Below are 9,700 nucleotides of genomic sequence, written 5' to 3' on the forward strand. Positions count from 1 at the left end.
CCACGTCACCCTCACTTTTTTCGACCAGATCTCGGGATGCCCGGCAACCGCTACGAGCGTTCATTTTCTCTGAAAATGGAGCTAGTGCTCAGTTTTCGGGGCCTGATTATACTGTGGGCCCAACCTACGAAAATACGCAATATCGCAACGCGCGGGCGGAAGAACACGGCTCAGTCGATACGCTCCCACCTACGTATCGGCATTACATCGCATACACCTACTCTAATCACCAGAGCGTTAAAGCAAACAATGACCGTGTTCCTATGGCTCAACGCTCGCAACAATCACTGACTGTGTTCACAGAGGCGTGAGCTGCGCATATACGGACGTCGTTTATTTAGCGTCGGAAGAATAACACACGTCGCCTTGTGCTGGCTTCATCGAGGTGTGTATGCTTTTTCGTTTGGTGAACATATGGTTGTGCGTACAAGTGCAAGTACAAGAAAATAAGAAAAAGCCTATCGTAACGATTACCGCAAGTTAAGAAAAAATTAGAACATTGAGGTAGCACAGAATCACCCCTAGGAATCTATTATAGACGTGTTTACCTGGCACTCAGTTAACATTCGCAGTTGACAGCGATGATTGACGAAAAGGTACTCATGCCTGAGACAGAAACCCGGCAGAGCAAATGTCAAACTCCAACGTAACTATAATGAATGTAAGGAGGATTACTTATTTTTCTATTGCTCTTTTTAATTGCAGAAGTATACGTCACATGACCGCTAGCGACAGCGTTTGAATTTTCGACAGCACATGTATAAATGTCGATGCAAGTCAGTACTTCTCAGTTGAACAACGTCTTCTGCAACAACTTCACAAGGCATACTGACGTGACACCTACTTATCAACCCGGTTACAACTACTCAATCATAGATCCTATTATCATTTGGCCCTCTGGTATCTCTAAGCTTATTGATTCACTAAAGACATCTTCAAGCCCTCGCTCAGAGTCAGTTACTCCTGAATTTTAAAAAAAGCACCAGTGCCACTTCGTCATTGTTTTTCGCATAGATTGTTCAGCAATCCATCGATAACGGCGCTCTCCCGCAGGACTGGCAGGTCGGAAAGGTGGTTCCGATACACAAGTCAGGTAATAAAAGTACACCCTTAAACTACCGCCCCATATCATTAACCAGTATTCCTGGCAAAATAATAGAGCACTTTATTTACACTAACGTCACCTCATTTTTGGAAACACATTCTTTTTTTTCAGGCACGCAACATGGTTTCCTCAAAAATCGATCTTGCGAAACACAACTGGCATCCTTGATTCACCAGCTTCATGATACTTTAGGTCGTAGGTCACCAATTGATTCTATTTCTCTCAATTTCTCTAAGGCTTTCGACAAAGCAAGTCATAAATTGCTGCCCTTAAAGCTCGAACACCTAAAACTTGATAATAACGTCATCAGATGAATAGAACATTTCCTACTTAACCGCACGCAGTTTGTAACTGTGAACGAGTGTTATTCTTCATCTCGTGCTAGATAGAACACGCCGCTGCAGTATGGTATCTGAGTTCAAATAATTTAATCAATGCTTTTGAACTAATCCAAAACAATTCTGTTCGCTTCATTCTTCACCACTACAGTCGTTACTCTAGCTTTTCTGCAATGAAAAATTCACTCGAACTGCCGCCTCTTGCCTCTTGTCGTATGCTCTTCCGCCTCTGTCTATTTTTCAAAATTTATCATAATATTCCAACTGTTCGCGAGGCACTTATTTTGCAGCCTTCTTACGTATCATCTAGAATTGATCGTCCTAATGAAGTTGGCGTTATGTCATGTCTAACCAAAACATGCAGCGATTCAGTTATTCCCAGAACACCAGTAGACTGGAACCACCTTCCCGGATCTGTGGCCATCTTGGTCGATCATCACTTGTTTTGTTCTGCGCTAACTAGCATCGTATAAACGCCCACACTTACCTGTTCTGTTTGTACACAGCGCTTATAGTTTGTCCTTTTTGTTTATTTTTATTTACTTTTTATTATTAGCTAACATTTATGAGTAGAAAATTGTGTTTTACTCCCCTCTATACTGCCTTTGGTTTGGAGGGTATTACGAAATGAATAAATAAATTAACCGATGCTCTGTTTGCCGCCGCTAGAGCCAGTTTGTATTGCTGTAATCAGACTTTCCGTTTACCGGCCGCACGTTCACCAAAATAAATTGTTTCATTTTGCCCATATGGACGGCTGCCTTCGTCAAAGTCATGGCCACGTGCCAATACGCATACCTAACACCACATACACTTAAAAAACCAGGGAGTGCCTCATGTAAGATCGCTTCATAGGAGAAGCCTTATTAGCCCCCCTCCCCATAGTGTCGATCGCTGGTGAAGAAGGTGTCGTTAATCTTCATGTCCACGAATCCTTTGTGTGGAGAAAACGCAGCAGAGTCTATTTGCAAAGTGAGGCAGGCAAAAATATAGAACACGCTACTAAGTCAACTTTTATTTCTTGAAGGCGAAGGGTGCGTGAAGGTGTTGTCGCCCAAGCTTCTTAAATATCAGGGAAGCTCTTGATTATGTTTTCTTTCCCTGCTTTTGCGTACGAAATAGATTGCTTTATAGTTAGTGCGAGAAAGAACTGAGAACGACAAGTGCATGCTGAGAAAGTACAAACAGGAAAATGTCTAATCAAGAAGTGTGTTGACGCGCCTAATGGTGGGGCTGTTGTTTTTTCGATGAGAAATTGCTCAGCTGGCCTCCCAAGTTTGACAAAAGTTTGTCGTTACCATGTGATTGACAAATGCAATTTTGTTTCCCAAGAGCCTTTCTCAAAAGTGACGCGCTACACTGGCGCTCACGTTACGCGGAACGGAAATGACAAGCGGGGAAAACTGTCTGCCACACGTTTTTCTAGAGTGATAGAGACGTTGACCAGAACTTTAAACAATAAAATAAATCAATGCCAAAAGAATAACAGGAAATAGAAGTTTGCGGTACCTGTTTCGCAATAAGCCTTCTCTAACTGCAAGAACAGTTCGTGAATAAAAATAAAGATACTATGCATATGTGTTCCAGCACCAAGATGCCAATTTGAAATGGTGTTGATCTTGCCTATGCAGAGGTCGGCCCATTGGATGTGCTAAAAAAAGGCATCCAGTTTGCCAACAGGCATCAGTTATTTTTTTCTAACCTATGTCCGGAAACACAATAAAACGAACGGATATATCAGTCGCGACCGCAGTATATCAAGTGATATAGAATGCAATGTTTTATTATGTTGTCTTTTCTGCCTTCTGCAGGTATGCTGCAAAATTTTATACAGTGCTAGGCTAGTCCCAATAATAAGCACAAAGTAAATGCTACGTTAGCCGTAGCGTTAGGAGAACGAGAGGCAGGACAACAGAAGACGTGGAAGACGGTTGCCATGTCAGGCCACAGGAGACAGAAGGATTGCTGCAGATCCACGAAGTGAATGCCAGTGATTGGGTGAAGCAGTGGGCATGGGATCATGAACACCTCCTAATTTGTTCTTAATAACCTTTCGGTCTGTCTGTGCTTCGACTAGGGGCTACGACGATCCTCGACAAACAATGTTTTCGTGTGACACTAAGGGGCTTAGCCCCACCTAAATGCTTCAGAGAACTCACATCTCTGCACCCCATGAACATCTCTAACACACCCACTCTCCAAGCATTCTCAAGTTGTGACTAGTAGATTGCCACTATCCTTCAAGAGGAACACAACAGCTGCATCTTTCCGGTACTTAGAGCAGAAACCTGGAGGCTTACAAAGAGGGTTCAGCTTAAATAAGGACGCAGCGAGCGTTGGAAAAGAAAATGACAGATGTAACCTCAAGAGACAAGAAGAGAGCAGAGTGGGTTCGGGAACAAAGCAGGGTTAAGAATATCATAGTTGAAATCAAAAAGAAGAAATTCACGTGGGCTGGGCACGTACCGCGTAGACAGGATAACCGCTGGTCACTAAGAATCACCTGCAGGTTGGATTCCCAGAGGAGTCTTGGGTGAGGGGGAGACCAAAGGTTAGGTGGGCAGATGAGATTAGGAAGTTTTCGGGTATGAAGTGACACCAGAAAGCACAAAAGCGAGTTGATTGGCGGAACACGGGAGAGGCCTTTCTGCTGTGGTGGATGTAGTCAGGCTGATGATAATGTTCATGTTGATGATGATAGCTGCCAAACACGAAAAGACATTGTGCTAGCTCTCTTACATGGATATACCAAACACGTTCAACTTTTTTGTAAAGACACAATTTAAATTTTATTTATAGTGCGATAAAGGGACCAAGTGTTTTGAGGGGCGAAGCTCTTTAGAATTGACTCATATCCACTCTCTTCCCTCGCGAAGATGACGCTGATGACGATTACGAACAAGCACCTTCCAGACCACACCTTTTATTTCTGTTCCACCACAATCAAGGCACCACTATACGTTACGTTATGGCAATGACGAAGAAGCACACATTATGCCGCTGTGCCATTCATCATTCCGCTGATAAGTGAGGTGCCAGCTATACATCAGTAATCCATTGTGCGTACTTTACTCGGTAGCTGATGGCGATGAACAATGAACGAATTTCACAAAACACGCCATCTTTCTGCCACGGATGAAAACTAACGTGAATGCACTGCCGCCCACGAATTTGCAGCGACACGGGAACGCTAGCGAGCCGATCCACAAGCAGCGAGTGCTCGCGCAGCTGCAGCGAAGCGGTAACGCCGCAAGCCGAGCCAGAGTTAAGGGCTCGCGAGATACAAGATACAAAATTCAAGAACAACCTCTTCATACTGGCTGGTTGCTTAGACGAAGATATCATGAAGGACGACTGGTTTGGGCCACATGTGACATCCCGATATGCTCTCAGGTACCTTTATTATGAATATAAACAACAAACAACAACAAAGCAGATATGTAGAGACCCCGTCTTTGCGAACTTCAAATTACATTCCATCCAACAATCCTTGGCGCTGCATTTCACTCATCATAAGGCAGACTGCATGAAGGCTAAGCGAAGTTTGCACCTCTATATCATATACGACAAATAAAAAACATTTTAAGTACTATACGCACGTGTTGTCATTTAATTGCATGTGTGAGTGGGTTATGTACGGGGGATTAACGATTACTCTAACGATCGCTCGGAGCTTCGCCCACTCATTAGCAGTCGCTTCTTGAACTTGCCGTGATTTTTTAGGAGTCTCACGTTCGTTGAACTTAAGTGCTCTATAACAGCCCACGATTGTATGGCGCACAAGTACAAGGCATCCTCACGATGTAGTTCATTTATTACCACAAATGAGAGAATCATTTAAAAAGCGCTCATCTGCTGTATAATTAAGTGAGATCATTATTTCCATCTAGATTACCACTTACTTGCGAGCAGTGTCGTCAGCTTCATGCATGACATCCGTGCACGGTTACATTGCGTATGCAGCGTTGTCCGCCTAACTTATTGGCATAATATTTTACTCTAAGCCCAACGTCCACGTAAAATATTCATCTTCGAAGATCATCACAACGACGTATTTCACCTTTTTAAATTCGAGCAACTTTAGTCTGACACAGCGTATTCTTTGCGCTGCAATCTACCTTTGCAAATTTTCGCACCCTCCACTCATCGGCAAGTTCGACAGTGCTGCTTATAAGACAATGAGATGCGTGCAAACATCAAAAACAGTCAGTGATTGAAACGTTATGTTCAATATGTGGAAACTGCATATTGAATCTGTATGTGGAAACTGGTCATTGAAGTGTATATGTTGAATAAAAGAGGTCTTGTTGTTCATTTGCGTGAGTACGGTGACGATTCTACTATGACGACACTACTATGGGAAAGCTTTGAGCGCGTAAACAAGCAATGTACTGTAGAGCCCTTCCATTATTTCCTTAATTCTTATGTAATGACCTTGTAATTCTCACTCACTATTCGTGCAAATGTACACTTCTCTTCCATTTATATGGTTGCTTTCATGTCACCTTTAAAAACAATGAATGCATGGTAGCATCTGTTAATCTTGCAAGTCATTCTACTTCTCTTATCTAACAATTATTCCTCGCAACGATCTGAAATGCATATTGAGATCTTCGATGAAACGAGAGTTGTAATGAGGCACGATGTAGGACTTCCCTGTGTGTGTTCGCTATACAGAATGGAAAGTGCGTACGTCTTTCTAAGCAATGTTCAATGCTTATGACACAAAACTAAGGTTGGCCTAGCGCTTGAGCACTACATCTCACATCCAAAAATTCTTTTAACTCTTAATTGCTTCCTTGTGTATTTGCAAGAAATGTTCAGAAGCCCAAACACGTTTGCTTATTTTCACTGGAGCATACGAGCAAAACGAAGCCCTCTTTATGCTGTTTCGTAGTATACACCGCGCAATGAACAGTTTCTTGTTTTTTGTACGTTGGAATACCAACCCCGCACATATTTGAAATGCGTATGTGAAAACCCAACGGGCGCCTTCGATTTTCGTGTTGAATCTGCCTTGTAGGCGGTCGCTTTCTCTGCCGAGCCAGATGCTATATGCGCCATTGACCAGTAAACTAAATGAGCGATCAGAAACGCTTATTGTCTCAGCCACGTTAGATATTGGTAAAAACAAAACATACAGATAAGAGAAATATGGTATACTTCAATCGAATGTCGTGTTTGCGCAAGTTCAGCAAATAAACGAAACAAATCAATATTTTTCACAACACAGTGCCAACTTCACTGGTCTTTCGAAGAAACTGATAGCTTGTTCATGCGACGCACTACGCCAGTGTTACCTAGATCCCACCCACGTTTTGAAGATAATCGTTTCCTCTGCGACCTCTATATCAGTAAGCATAGGCGCGAGCTCACAAAGGCCACAAGACAAAGACAGGCAAGCATGCCACGTACTCTGGCATCCTTCGTTAGATAGCTTCCTTTGTTACTCACAACCAGCCATTGTGAAAGCGCAGTCGGGAGTATCCAGGATGCAGAATACTGATACGAGGGAACGTCGTAAACTGCAGCCTCTCGATGGACGGCCCTGAACACCATTTCCCGGCTCGCGTTCTGTCACTTCATTATTATTTTTTTTGGAAGACTTCCTTTAGGCTTATGTAAGAGCTGTACTCGTATTTCGAATAGCCTTTGTGTTGACGTGTGCACTTAGGCGATACGTTCAAGTCCTTTTGAAGCAGAAATGAGGCAAATCAATTTTCTAATGCCGTTCTACTGCAGGGAGAAAAAACATGCCTTACACGCTCGGAAACACACGCGGGGAAACTAGTTTCAATGCGGAAGCCCTTGAGTTTTAGAAAGGCGAGAATAGACGATACGTCTTTAAGAAAGAAATTGCACTTTCTGAAAGAAGAAGCAAAATTTCGTTTAGAAAAGAAATCGTTCATCTTGTGTTCATCAAAAAATAGCGTTTAGGGAGATTAACGATGTTGGGTATTGGAGCACCATGGAAAACTTGAAATCAGGTACATAGCTGAATATTTTCTTGTAAAGAGATACATGAAAGAAAGACTTTACGAAAATTTGGTTAACGAGATGAAATAAAAGTGCTTACTTAAGTGTGGAACTAAATATTCACGCAGAGTTCTTGTTTTGGTAGTTCATTACGCATTGATGCATTTCGAATTATCCCCAGAATCTATGTAGTTGAGCAGTCACACCTTGAACCCTTGTACTGAGTTACGCAAGCCTTTTAAACGACGAAAGCGACCGCTAAAAAAAGCTCACCTACCACGGCCCTTGACACAACTACACGTCTGACGAGAGATGAACTATTTGAGTAAATTTCTGTTTAATAATTTAGGATTTTTCAATTATTATTTTAATGGAGACGCACACAAGGAGTGTTACATGCAAGGAGGTTTTGGTTATGTGCCAAAGCCACAGCATGTTGCTTGCAAGGAGGTTACTGGTTATACGTGCCACAGTCACAGAATGTTTAGAGACAAGCTAAAGAAGCACGTTCTAGTAGTGGATGTTTCAGACTTGCTTTTATTGCGGATCTGCAAATGAGGTGAGAGACGCTGCGGTGCCCCTTCTCTGCAAATAAGGTGAATGCTGCAATGACTACAATAAGCACAAGTTTACATACCTACTACGCTGAGAACTATTTAGAAAGAAGAGGGTCGCTCTGGTACAACTTGCCTTCACTTCTCCTTCGCATGGAGGACAATGCTCATGTCTAAGCTTTCACTCGTGCATGGTACCACTGCTATATATTTCTCTTTTCTCCTCTTTTCGCTCATGCGTAAGTACCTTTTCACAGTTTCAGCACGCGTCTACCCCAGCATGCTTTTGGTTAATCTGCCGGGAGTTCTCCTATCTTTCTATATGGCGTCCCTGTAAAAGGATGAACTTTATTAGCAATAATATTTGCGGGTTGTATTACCAAAGTGAATATATCGTTGCGTTTGACAATGTAGCGTTCTTTGTTGTTCATTAAGGACGCGTAGCAGACATGCTTTCAAGGATTTTGCATACATCTAAACCCGACGGCCACAGTCGGGTTCCAAAAAGCGATTCGAGCTCGCGGGTTTGGTACGTAAACCATTGTAAATCCTGCACCAATTAGTCGGACAAGATGAACGTTCGTAAGTGCTCTCAGACTTCAGTATCATTGGTAGCTGTCTATCAAATTGACTGAACTGCTTGCGGTATGCATGCTTTTCGACGCACCTGCGGTTCTGTTTTGTCAGCCAGGCCTATTTTAGGCAAGGCTGTTAGTGGCCTTTCTGCGGCTTGTTCTGACTCCTTCGAAAGAGTTAGCATAGGCGTGCCTACTGAAAGTCGCCCATTTTATGCGGCTGGAGGACAGGAAAAAAGGTGCCTTGTCAATAGTGTAGCGGAGAGAAAAAATGTGGTGCCTCATTGCACTCGAAAAAAAAATACTGCCGTGCACAGGAAATCAGCCTTGGTTTGAGACTCGCAAAACACTATGATCGTTATTCGAGAGTGTACGAAGGTAACTTCGCAAGCGGCCACGGACACGTTTACGAAAGGAGCGCGCAGCACGACGAGGCAGAATCGTAACAGTTGTTAGTGCACGCTCGTCTTGTGTATGCCTATTTAGTGCGTGTTTTTAGGGGCGAAACTCCTTATAGCTGCAGCCGTTTGTCCCTCGTAGCCGTTGTAGTGTGTGACAAGTATGCCATTTTGACCTCGAAGGTGGTGCCGGTGAGAGATTTCATCTGTGCGTTGTTGCACAATAAAAAATAGCGCTCAATGTACGTGCCAATCGCTGCTAATGGAAATATGAGACAGGAGCATTCGGCTTTAATTAACGCGCACGCTGCGATCCCCATTAGCAGCAATTGACATGTACATTGAGCACTATCTTACAAGAAAGGGTTGCTACGTTATACTGGCTGGGTGTAACCTCCTTAGTTTTAGAAAGGTTTAGCGAGCGTTGAGCCGCAGAGGCATGAATACAATGAACTATAGTATATACCATCCACTCGAGGTGGTCAAAGGTGGGAAGTAGACCCGAAGCGCAAGCCGTAAGAAAGTGTTCGTGTGCCACCTCTTGTTTAGTCCTTGGAATGTCCGCTGGATGGCGGTGCTTCTATATGGGGAATATATGATGAAAAGATGCGAGATGGTGGTACTTGGAGTGTTGAATAGATGGACGAACGAACACACAGACAGATTCATGGATGGACGCATGAACAGACGCAGGGGCGGATGCACGGACGAACGCATGGACGGGCGGATTGATGCATGGACGGTCACACAGACG

The sequence above is a fragment of the Rhipicephalus microplus genome, chromosome 1 (genome assembly GCF_043290135.1).
Source record: "Rhipicephalus microplus isolate Deutch F79 chromosome 1, USDA_Rmic, whole genome shotgun sequence".
NCBI lineage: Eukaryota > Metazoa > Arthropoda > Arachnida > Ixodida > Ixodidae > Rhipicephalus > Rhipicephalus microplus.